Genomic DNA, 8,170 nt, shown 5'->3' on the forward strand with positions numbered 1-8,170 from the left:
GAATTGGAATTAACAGAATAGTTGCAAGCTAGCAGGAACAAGCCAAAGCTTCTAGCCTAAACATGTACTAATGAAATAATTTAGTCTTGTGGTGGTTATTTCATGAACTTGCTTGCAGGTGGAAAAGCCCTTAGTTACAAGAAAGCATCAAGCAGAAGTTAAAGAATTTTTAAGAGATTTTACTTTAGCTGGAGAAACAAATCCATCATTAAGAACACTCACCTTCCTGCCAGAGAACTGAGCTTGGTTCTCAGCATGCACAGCAGGCACCACAGACAGCCACCTGTGATTCTGTCATAAGAGGCATGAGATCTTCCGACCTAAGTAGTACACATTTGGGCTGTTACACAGACACACACACATACATGCAAGCATGCATATGTACCTACACCACCAACACCACCAACACCACCATCACTACCACCACCATTACCACTACCACCCCAGAAATTCAGTTTGACAGGAGTCACAAAAGCTGTTTAAGTATTTCCTTCCTTCTGTCAGTCTGAATTTCTCTAATTATTAATTTTTATTTCAGGATAAGGCCACCAGGAGCAGCTCTGTTTAGTGTCTTTCACAATACACTCTGTATTTTTGTCCCTGTCATCATGAAAGAGACATTTATGACCAATGTTCTCTCCCTATTATTGCTGTTTGATTTTATACTATAAAGAATCTACCAGCATAAGCCCCACATTTAGCTGTAGGTCCATAACCTATATGCAAAACTCCCACATCATTATATTTTAGGAGTTACCACTTTAAAAAATTTCCAAAAACAATAAAATATGTGGTGTATTTTATATAACTTGAAGAACTTAGTCATAATTCTTACATTTCAGTACGTATAGTAATCAATATATTAAGTTATTTTTGTAACTAAGTATTAGAATCCTACCAGGATAAAACAAAGTCTTGTTCATTTCAGGTCAAACTTTGCTTCCCTTTGAATTTTTTGCAAAATATTTTTTCTGGATATTTTGCATTTTTGAATCACCACTGAGTGTCTTTAAATATGTAATGTATACAACAAAGGCATATTTTAAAAAGAATTTTTAAGTTTGTCATCAGTCAAAAGTAATAAACAAGAGAAAAAGAAAAGAAGAGCTCTAATAAGAACTCCCAGTTAACCTTCACTTTGAGGTATTTTGTACATACTACAGCTCCATCAACCAACATAGTACTTTTAAAATTCAATGAGTGCCAAGAACTAAATCTGCTTTGCCATCTCTCTTTCCTGAGTAGCGGAAATTTTGCTGTAATGTTGATTGGTGAGGCACTCTAGAAGAGAAGGTTGTGACTAGAGGAGGAAGGGATAACTATGAGAGAGGGGGGTGACTGTGAGGGAGGGGTGACTATGAAGGAGGTGACAATGAAGGAGGTGACTATGATGGAAAAGATGAATATGAAGGAGGGATATCTAAAGGAGTTTGTGCTGCACATCCTGCTCCCAGAAACATAAGTATATCCTCATTGACCAAAAAACAAAACTGCTCTTTAATAGTCAATTGAAAGATCACATTTAATTGAAATGCACAATAGAAACATGGGTTGTTATAGCTTCTCAAATAGCAGAATTTATAGTAAAGGGTTTTAGGTAAAAATTTAGAGACATTTACAAAAACATACCTTTTAAATTTGATATCAGTGAATATATTTTAACGTGATTGTGTCTACTGGTCAGAGTACAAGTAAAATATCAGGTTCTCAATTACTTTTTTGTAGAAAGTAAAAAAATTGCATGTCAAACATTGATTTGATGCCAAAGAGATTTGTTTGTGAGGACAGTATTTCTTTACTCACATCATAATTCAGTTTGAGAATTGCACTGAAGGTAATTTTCTGACAATTCTTCACGGGGCTTTTTATTTGATGCCCCTGGTTCTTCCAAATGACTCCTGTGGTGATAGCCACACTTCTCAACTGGAGCCATACCATCCATGAGGATCACAGCGAGTTTTTATTTGAGATCTACATACCTGACTGTAGGACAGACTCATTCCTAAACCTACCTTCAACAGCCTAAAGACAGCAGGGTACTTCATCACCAGCAAGCAAGATGTGACATATTTTCATTGTCACATGAGTAGGGTATACTACCATATGTGCATGCACTGTATTCCCTTATAAAAATCCAATGCGTCCTCTCCACACCTTCTTTCCCTTCTACCCTTGCTTACATGTAGCCTCTGCATACCTACTTCTCCAGTAAACCTCTTGCATGAGATCTGTTGCATGGTGTGACTTTGTGGTGTCCACTACTTAAATCATTACACTGACATCCATTTACATCACATTTGCTTACTAACCCAGGTCTCCTTCTTTTCTGTCAAAGACACTAGCATAAATTTTGTTTTGGATTATATTAGTCTCTCACTTCGCCATGTCAAACATCTCATGTTTGTATTTATTTGGAGAAAAGACAAAATGACTTGTACAGAATTAATTCTACATGACAGCTCCTAGAATGAGGTAGAGATATTCAAATATAGTAAACATAGAACATGGTGACAGCCAACATTTCTAGAGTATTGATTATCAACTAGATACTTTGTTTTTAATCTATGAAGACAAAACTGAGTTTTTATAATCTTAAATTATTATCAGTGCCAAAGAAAGACAGAGAGAACTTAGGAAGCTGGAAGGGAGGAAGGAAAATAGAGGCAGAGGGAGGGTTGGGTAGATGAAGGGAAGGAGGAAATTAGCTCTATTTACTACATCAGTTTTTTCTATTTCTTAATGAAATAAAATAATAAAATATTCTTCTATAATTTCATTCAGAAACTCTAGTAGGTATAGAAAGTATGTGTTTCTAAATGTCATCTTGTTTATGAAAATGGTCAAAGCTCACTTTTAGACTTGGGTAGTAAGCTAAATTACTCAGATCACTGTTTTAAATGTGCAAAGACTTGATTTAGTCCTCTCCAAATTTGTGTGAAATTTAATTCTTCTTTTAGAGGCAGTAAAAGGCAGACACTTTGAGGGAAAGGATTAAAATATACAAATTTTGCCTTCACAAATGGATTAAAGGACCAGAGGGAATGTTACATCAGGCCTGTTCCTCTGGTTCTGCACCATCTTGTAAGCAAGCCCTCAAAAGATACAAAACCCAAACTCACAAGAAACTGACACCCTGACATAGCCTTTAAGCCTCCAAATCATGAAAAATAAAAGTATATCTTTTATAAACAATCTAGCCTGTGGCAATTTGTTGTAGCAGTGTGAACGAACTAAGGGTGTCTAGAGCACATTACAATGGCATTTACCAAAAGGATCCCCTAGATGTTTTGAACAATGGTAGTACTTTACAAATGAGATAGAGTGAGTGCTAGAGAATATAAGGAATTGTCCCAATTCTAGGAATGGAGGACAGTGAGAAGAACATGTACGTAGAAACCAAAAAAAAATGCTGAAAAATGTGATAAGAAGTAGTGCTGCCCAGTCCACACAGAGAACACACAGAGAAGCACTCATAAGTGTAATGAGAACCATATGAGGTACTTCTATTGCTTGAGATACTACTTAAAGAAGAGCGACAAGGTAAGGAGTGGTTTAGCTATTCTGCCCTCTCTTACTCAAATTTCTCCAGGATCCCTTTAGGATGAATCCCTAGGTTGCCAAAAAGTGATGATCAATGGTAACTTACTTCTTGCAACAGAGAACAAAGTGGGGAAAGAGAATATGGAGTGAAACTGTGAGCTAACCAGAACTCCCCAAATACTACCTTAAACACAGAAAGGAAAAACAGTATGTCCGCCTTTACCAAGATTAGTTCTGATGAAGAAGTCAAGAAATCTACAACATCTATCAGAAAAACAAAATAAAACAAACAAAACCCCACCAAGGTTAGCAATAAAGAGTAACCTTTGGGCCTCTGAGGTCTTTACACTTGGAGGGGGGATATGAAACAGAAGCAGGATCCAACTGTGGGGGAAATCTGACACCTTGTTCCTTTAACGTTCAGAATAAAAACAACGCAGGCCCAAGTCTTTCAGATAGGTGTTGACAGGACCTGCACCTCCTCCCAGCACTTGTCATAGGCTTTCTGATATTCTTCAGAACTATTCTTGGGGCTTCAACCATGATCAAGCAGGTGAGAAGCTTGGAACCTGTAGCTGTGCCTAAGTCTATCTTAGAGGGTACACAGACATAGGGCAACTTCTGGTCCTTTCACATAACTGGAAGATGGCAGTGTACCTCAGACAGCAATGTGTCTCCTGCCAAAATCATGATCCTTTTCTCACCCTCATTAATACATTTCTGAAACTCCTTCACCCCATGTTGAATGTATTTTTGCTTCATGGCCTTCTTGATGCACTTGTAGGCTTGCATGTCAGGTGCTGAGAAGCTAATGGCAGCAAGATGGAGTTCAAGTTGATCAGTAGGCTCTGGGGACATGTGTTCCTCATTACATCCTTCTGCCTGTGCCTCTGACTCCTCGGGAACAGCCTTTATTTTAGTCATGTTGTTTCTTTGAAAAAATGTTCTCACTCATTCAATGGTGCTTTTTATTTAAAGATTTATGTATTTATTATATGTAAGTACACTGTAGCTGTCTTCAGACACACCAGAAGAGAGAATCAGATGTGGTCAACCCTCCACTTCTGAAAGCCATTTTTAAAAACCATCTGTTTGGCTTCTTCCACCTCTAAAAGTTTCTTCATATTTACAAGCTTCACTATACTTAAACTTCAACAAAGTACTCATAACTTCTCCTACAATCTACTTGAGCCTCCATAATCTAGCCCTTTAAAGCTCAACAACAGAGACATAATTCATTTGCCAACATAGTCCTTCAAACGTGTAAAGCCCTAGACTTTCTCATTACAGAGGTAACTGTTACCAGTGTTCTTAGTAATGAGACCACTTGCTTCCGAGTAAACAATGTGAATTTGACACAAAAGATTTATCAAACTTAAAAGTAGCATAAAACGATAAATGATATGATTAAAAACTCATGATGGTCAGATTATGGGTAGAGAAATACATTAGATTTGGTCCTATCTATCACCTATCATAACATTGTTTGTATAGCTAATTTTAATTTGTACCTTTGGTCCTCACTCATTTAATATTTCAGTTTTCTTTGTTTCTTCCTGCTTGGAATTGAAGAGGTCAGCTCAGAAACTTTGGAAAATTCTACCAGGCCACATCCTTCCAGAAGGAAAAGACTAATTAAATTCCTCAGACCACAAGAGTGGGGGATGGATATGGGGGGGGGAACCAACCATTGGCCAGCTGTGGGGTGGGGGGGAGAGACCCAGAGCATGTAGACACATTCCACAACCATTGGCCACCTACAGACAAGGGAAGTCCTTGTCAGCTCATTCCTTAAAGACCAATTAGTTTAAAAGTCACAGTGTTTTGCCAATCACATTGTGCCTAATGACTGAGGCTCTGAAAACTGTATAAAAGCTCATCAAATGTGCTGTTCAGGGTCATTCTCTTTCCTTTGTGTGCAGGGTGAACGCAGCATGCTGTAACAATAAAATTACTCTGGCTTCTGCATCAACCCCTGATTCCACATTGTTCACTCAGGGCATCTCTGGTAAGTTAAGGCTCTCCAGAGTCTTACAGAATCTCTCAGATTCCAGAAGTTTGAGCAAAGAAAATGCAAAAAGATCCTTCTGGGGAATTGCAGGCTGGTCTCCAGTCGAGCTGAGGTCTGAACCCTGATGGTCATAATTCACCTACATGACACAATAGGCATTCCCTCATGCTCCTGGAACTCCAGCCCCTGCCTAAGCTACCACCTTCCACAGCCCCCATAAGAGAAGCATGGTCAGTAGTCATGTAGACAATGGCCCAAGCTTCTGACCTTCAGGCTAAGCTCCTCCCCAGTTACCTAGCAACAGTAAAGACCATAAAAGGGGCTGTTCAGCCCCCACTTTGCTCTCTTACTTCTTGCTCTCTTGTATCACTCTCACTCCTCACTCTCTCCCCTCTCTTTGTCTTCTCCTCTCCTCTCCCTCTAACTCTTTCTCTCTAGCCTTCTCTCTCTCTCTCTCTCTCTCTCTCTCTCTCTCTCTCTCTCTCTCTCTCCTCTCTTCTCTCTTTCTCTCTGCATTTCTATAATAAAGCTCTTAAACAATAGAGAGTCTCTGTTCCATCTAAATCCGCTGCACAACTCTCGCCAGTGTTGGGAACCTCTTCCCTCATCCCTCTCTCCTATAACCCCAGGGCGACAGGGTGTCGCCTCGGGGGGTCCCCAGTCAGGGTCTCCCCCTTCTCAACCCGAGTGGGGTCAGAGGCTTAGATGCCCACCCGGGGCCATGTGGAAAGCACCTGGCAGTCTCCCCTCATCTGTCTGCCCAGAGCACAGGAACTCTGGCCAGATGTGGCATATTTCTCCCCCCTTCTTCTCCATGGAGTCCCCCAGGGCCCCCCTTATTTTGTTCCCAACAGATCCTAACTCAAAACATCCAGGAAATCCAGGACAAAATGAAAAGACCAAACCTAAGGATTATAGGTATAGATGAAAATGAAGATTTTCAACTTAAAGGGCCAGTAAATAGCTTCTACAAAATTATAGAAGAAAACTTCCCAAACCTAAAGAAAGTGATGCCCATGAACATACAAGAAGCCTGCAGGACTCCAAATAGACTGGACCAGAAAATAAATTCCTCCCAACACATAATAATCAGAACAAATGCACTAATTAAAGACCGAATATTAACAGCAGTAAGGGAAAAAAGTCAAGTAACATATACAGGCAGACCTATTAGAATTAAACCAGACTTCTCACCAGAGACTATAAAAGCCAGAAGGTCCTAGACAGATGTTATATAGACCCTAAGAGAACACAAATGCCAGCCTAGGCTACTATACCCAGCAAAACTCTCAATTACCGTAGATGGAAAAACCAAGGTATTCCATGACAAAACCAAATTCACAGAATATCTTTCCATGAATCCAGCCATTCAAAGGATATTAAAGGGCAAACTCCAACACATGGAGGGAAATTATGCCCCAGAAAAAGCAAGAAATTAATCCTTCAACAAACCCAAAGAAGATAGCGAGCTGCAATAACAGAATACCAACTCTAACAACATAAATAACAAGAAGCAACAATTATGTTTCCTTAATACAAAGAACTCAAGAAGCTGGACTCCAGAAAATCAAATAACCCTATTAAAAAATGGGGTACAGAGCTAAATAAAGAATTCTCAACTGAGGAATATCAAATGGCTGAGAAGCACCTGAAAAAATGTCCAACATCTTTAATCATCAGAGGGATATGAAGAACCTATGGGGGGGGGGTCGGAGAGAGAACAACAAACTCAACTCCTTTACTTAATTTCCCTATCCTCTATTGTTTAATAATTTGGTGTTAATCTTCTGAAGCCATTAGTGGCTGGCCTCAGAATAATTTAGAGTCAAGAAAGTTAAACACTGGGAGGCAGAGACAGGCAGATTTCTGAGTTGGAGGCCAGCCTGGTTTACAAAGTGAATTCTAGGATACCCAGGACTACACAGAGAAACCTTGTCTCGGGGGAAAAAAAAAAAAGAAAGTTAAACACTATTTAATAGTTTACTCTTATAAAACCAAGATGCCAGTCAAAAATCACCTAAGAAAGCTTTTCCACAGCTGCCTTCCAGAGAGAGCCAGTGCTTGGGAAGGGTACTGGCAATTTGGCCCAAACAATTTATAAGAACCATTTTAAAATTAGTTTGGAAGTATGGTAGTTATTAACACTGTTTAAGGATGCCTGTGAGGTGTGGTGATTAAAAGAGATTGGCCTCCATAGAGTCATATATTTCAATTCTTGGTCCTTGTTCGTACAACTGTTTGGGAAGGATTAGAAAGTGTAGTCTTTGTTGGAAGAGGATTCACAGCAGTATGGATGGAGATGAATTTCAGCATCACTGTACAGAATGGATTTATTTTTAAGTGCCTCTGCTTTTGAGATGAAATGAAAGGCACTCCATTTATACTCTGGCATCCTGTACATGATGCAGTCCCTGACTCTGTATTTGATATATACTTTAAATTCCAACTATAACTATAACAACTATAACTATAACTATAACTATAACTATAACTATAACTATAACTATAACTATAACTATATGTATATACCTGTTATTAAATTTAGAAAAATTTATGTCATCTTAAAAGCCCCTATTGTCTGTCATTTCTATTTCAAAACAGGTGCCTGATTTACACAAT

At 38.9% G+C, this 8,170-nt stretch overlaps 1 pseudogene; it reads right to left on the minus strand.

The window, feature by feature from the left end:
* Positions 1 to 3,991: 3,991 nt before the first annotated feature.
* LOC110338604 lies at positions 3,992 to 4,464 on the minus strand (annotated as a pseudogene).
* Positions 4,465 to 8,170: the final 3,706 nt, after the last annotated feature.

The sequence above is a fragment of the Mus pahari genome, chromosome 22, assembly GCF_900095145.1.
Source record: "Mus pahari chromosome 22, PAHARI_EIJ_v1.1, whole genome shotgun sequence".
NCBI classification, from domain to species: Eukaryota; Metazoa; Chordata; class Mammalia; order Rodentia; family Muridae; genus Mus; species Mus pahari.